Below are 5,468 nucleotides of genomic sequence, written 5' to 3'. Positions count from 1 at the left end.
CAAGTAATATAATTGAAGCACACATGGCTTTAAATACATCTGAAACTGTAACCTCAAAAAATGAACCATTTGTTTTAATAAATAATCAAGACAAAAATGTTATTATTTTTTCTTGTACGACTAATTTAATATTTTTAAATACAGTAGACACTATTTATATGGATGGAACTTTTCAATATTGTGCGCGATTTTTTACGCAAATGTTTACCATTCATGGTTTTCAAAATGGACATTATATACCATTAATGTTTTGTCTACTTCCCGATAAAAAGTATGAAACATACTTATATACGCTTAACGCAATTATTGATAAATGTAAAGAAATTAATTTAAATTTTTCACCTACACATATAAATAGGTATTGACTTTGAACTAGCTATACACTCAGCTGTTAATGAAATATGGCCTCTGTCAAAGAGGGTTGGATGTCGTTTTCATCTAACACAGGCGTGGTATAGAAATATACAGCAATATGGTTTAGCAACAGAATATAAAACAAATTCGGACATTGGCAAATGGATTAAATACACTTTTGAATTACTTATTATATTTGGACCCTGAAGAAGTATCTGATTGTTTTGTGGAAGATTTGATGCCAGAATGCCCAACTGATGATAGAGTCACCAATTATTGTGATTATTTAGTAAACAATTATATTTCTGAGGATAGTACATTTCCTCCTTGTTTATGGGCATGTAATTCAGCGAGTATTCTGCTTACGACGAATGCGTGCGAGTCGTTTCATTCGTTCTTCAATGACCATTTTTATTCTAATTCTCCATCTATATTAAGTTGGTAAATGTTGTGAAAAAATTCGTTCAAACTGATACGTATATAAAAATCAATAGCGTTAAAATACCAAAGACATCAAAAGATGCGAATATAATTAAAAGGAAAGTACACAATCAGAAACAAATAACGAGGTACCGATCAAATGAAATTACTCGTTATGAATTCATAAAAAACATGTGTAATAATTTTAAAAATAAACTGTAGGTGGTATTAATAAATATATTTTGAACGATTAAAATCTTTTTTTTTTATAAGATATATGTAAAATTGTATGACTTTAATTTGATTTTTTAATAATGTTGTGGACTAAATTTTAAATGTGTTAAACTTTTGTGAAAAAAAAAAATGACGTGCGTATATTAGTGCGTATAATTTTTGGAAAACAAAGAGTATCGCCTCCTCGTGGTGTTTTCTTTGATAACGCTAAATGATACTCAAATATTTGACTGAACTATTGCCAACTTAATTTTAAATTGGTCTAAACTACTCTGGGCGAAACGGGAATCATATAAAAACAAAATTTTGGGCAAAACGGGTACCCGGGCGAAACGTGTCCCGCCCAAAAAAAAGGTCAAGGGGGAGATTTAACTATAATGTATTAGTTTATGATTTTATCATTAGTCACTATCATTTGTAATTTATTGATCGACTGTCATCGACTTGACTTACTTGAATACTGAACCATCTTATTTCAATATTTAATAGCATTCATAATACATGTACACTGTCAGTGCCGGATGTAGGGGGGGGGGGCAAGTGGGCATCCTTTCCCTGGGTGCCTTTGGTATAAGGACGCTCTTAAGTTTATGAAAAATAAAAAAGTCATAAACATAAAATATATATAAATTATACATATTTCCAAAAAATAATAATAGGTATTACACAATAATCCGTCATTTAACACGTTGAACTCGAAGGTTACACAAGTAACTGAGCGCCCAAGGCCGGTGTCAACAGTGGCGCTTAATTTTCGTCAGGAACAATTAATTCAGAAGAACATTTGTTAGGAGTTATGAAGGATATTAATTTATTTTTTTTTTCCAAAAGGCGCTTATTCCAGATTTTATATAAGAAGGAACGTATTCGGTACCTATTCCTTGAAAAGGAACGTTTTGTCCAAAATCACTTTCTTTTAGCTTAAAAATATACTGTAGACATTTTATGAAGAACATTTTTGATATCAAATATTGATTTATTATTTTTTTTTTTACCTATTTTTCAATGGTAGGTACGTGAAACCCCTCAATTTATTTTCAAAAATATAAACCAATGTTAAGCAACATTTTAACACCGGCCAAATTAAATTATATATTTTCCGTCACAATCGTTCATTACATCTGCATTGATTTAAATTTGTATGTATGTATATACTCAATATAAAACAAAACAAAAGAACTAGTAAGGGAAACGAGATGTTAGACGTTTTTGGTCGTCTGATGAGTCTTATAAATAGTTTTTTTTATCTTTTAATGGTAGTTTTAATGGTTTTAATGGTATCTTTTATGATGTACGTTCTGGTGTTGATGTCATAGCTAGTTATGTTATAGTGCTGGCGGTATTTCAAATTTTAATACCGATATCTGGTATTTGTTTATTATCGGTATCTACGGTATTACCGGTTATTGGGTATTTTCGGTAACTATAGAAAATACCGTAACTACCTAGGTAATTACTAATTACCGAAAATATCGTACTATGGTAACTATCGAAAATACCATACCTCAGTGAATTTGTTAGTGATTCCAAGTTTCCAACCTAAAAACGGCAATATATAGACGTATAGACTATAATATACACCATTCGTCATTCGTCGATAAATCGTTTGTGACATATTTATTGTACTATGGTATATGCCAACAAAATTTGTATTCACGCTATTATATTATATTTATCATATACCTAAGTTACAATATATGTATAGGTTATTGCCTACTGCATACAATTCAAATATAATAATTATTATTTACAATTATTTATATAAATCTATTAATTAAACAATATTATATTAAGATATTTTCTAATTAATCATAATAATATGATATTACTTGGTTATACTGTGACTCATATGGGTGAAAACTTAAATACTTCAATGTGTCTTCAATCATAATATTTGATAGATATTGGTAAACTATAACAAGATTTGAGTTGGTAATATATTTTAATGTTTAGTTATTAATAATAATATATTATACTAGCTGTATCACCCGACTTCGTCCGGGAAAAAATGAACACACGTAAAATGTGGTGCTACGTATACCTATATCAAAGTATCTCGATAATAGATATTAAAAAGTCGTAAAAAAAAATACATTTTAACTAGGTACTCGTTACAGTACTGTAAAAGTTAAAATTAAATTTTTTCGATAACCCAATTTTTATAATTAGGTAGGTATTTAAAATCTGTGTTTTTCATACAAATCTCATGCATTAAATTATAAAACTATGTATACATCAAAATTTATATTTATTTTTAGTTTATAACAGGGGCTGTAACCGAACCTAAAAGAACCGGTTTTGGAACCAGAACCTTTAATGTTTAATATATTAAGAACCGGGATCGGACCCGAAACCTTTATTTTAATAAATAAAATACCGGAATCAAACAGGAATTTTTAAATTAAATAGGTTCTTTTAGATTCAAAAATAAAATAATTGTTGTGTATAAACTATGTATGATTATAATATGTGTTTGCAAATATTTATCATATTATTTCTCTAATATTTATACTATTAATTTAACCCACATTCTGGATAGGTATTTAACATTATTATACTTTTCGATATCTTAATTATCTGGAACCAGTACTGAAATTATTTGGAACCAATAATTTTATTTGATACCAGAACCGAACCGGAACACTTATTTTATTTTTGGAGGACCAGTACCGGAACCGATACCGATAAATTCAAAAGGTTCCAGACTCGGGTTTATAATTTCAGCCAACCTTTATTTACGACATAGTGTGTAAACGATTATATATGTACATTATACATTTCTCTCAAACATACACAAACACAATATTTTATGGGTGTGTAGGCTGGTGGGGGGGAGTGCGAAATAGTGCGCGCCGGTGGAGCCGCATCTATACGCAATAGGTGGTGGAAACGACTATACCTGTTACAAGAGCGAATAAGGCCTATGAAATACCTCGTGGAGGTTGTAAAGTGTATCAGAGACCACCGACCAGTGTGCATTCAGTTTTCATTTTTGTTCCAGTTAACCAGTGTATCTTTATGTAACACGTTTCTTTCGCATATCCAGATATTTTTATTTTATTCACACCATTTGTTTTCCATACATTTTATTCGTTTTCTCTAATGTTCTACATTCATAAAATCGTTATGGCGTCGATACTTGTATTGATAATGACAACTATCACCATCGTTTCTATTACCGGTAATGCAGTTGACTTAGATACCGATAGGGAATTGGTAGAAAGTAAGTACCTATATGTTAATTTTTTATTACATTCTTTGTTATAATTTTATTGCTATTATATTAATTCGTATCATAACTTTTATTATTTATAAAAATAAATCTTGTAAGTTTTAAGTATTTTTTAGATTTTGAAAAAAAAAATATTAGGTTCAGAACTGAGTGATATTCATATTGCATATTGTATTGATTTTACAATGATGTGTTTTTTGTGTATCATCTCCTTTTGTCTCTGGCTTTTAAATTAATTTTATCCTTCACTACAAAAATTGGTTTTTGGTTAATAATTAAACACACTAAGATTTTGAGCAACTAAATTTTTTTCCATATGCTTTTTATCTAGTTGACCCATTATAAAAACTAAACTTGCTAATTACCTTTATTTACTATGTATTGCAGTGGAAGGTTGCCCTTACCTAGAGAATGGTGAGCATGCTGCTACTGTTAAGGGTACAGTTTCAGCGCTGATCAGCGGGTGTGGACACATAAACTACAATTCTAGCGATATGAAGCCACAAACATATAGCCTGTGGTTCGAAAATAAGCATCATATTGGGCCACATTGTAATAAATATGGTACGTATAACAATCTATTATTTTAGTACAATATCTAGGTACAGGATTGAGGATTCTGCACTGAGCCCATGCCACTAAGAAAGTTTAGAAAGCTCTTGCAGTTTAACAATAATAAAACAAGTAGTAACATTAATTATTTGATTAACAATTTATATTGTCCAAAAAATATAAAACTTCTCAATTCTCCACATTATACTTAAAATGTATTATATTATTAACATGGTATTCATTTTTTCATTTTTAACTTATTACACACAAAGACTAAATGCTGTTTATTTGTAACTACTTTCTGTACTGCATTACACATATAATTTCATCTTGTTAAATTGGGAACTGGAAATTTACAGCTACATAAGTCAAAAACTTTATCTGAAACAACAGTACTTTGACTAAGAAGATTCCAAAATGATGACAACTTTTTAAATGTAATTTTTGAAATTGAATTATAAGCTTAATCTACTATTTGGCGGTACCAACTGTAGATATTAGATTTAATGTGTGTGCAGAACATGTAATATGACTTGGTTGAGTAATGGTGTTAGTAATGGTTTCTTTATAATTTAACATCAATAAAAACAAATCTAAAACGTCAAATTCAATATTAGATTTATTTACATCATCAACACTACTTATGTTACCACTTACCATCACTATCTGAGTCATC

This window comes from Acyrthosiphon pisum, chromosome X (genome assembly GCF_005508785.2).
Source record: "Acyrthosiphon pisum isolate AL4f chromosome X, pea_aphid_22Mar2018_4r6ur, whole genome shotgun sequence".
NCBI lineage: Eukaryota > Metazoa > Arthropoda > Insecta > Hemiptera > Aphididae > Acyrthosiphon > Acyrthosiphon pisum.
Note: the sequence above shows the minus strand (reverse complement) of the source record.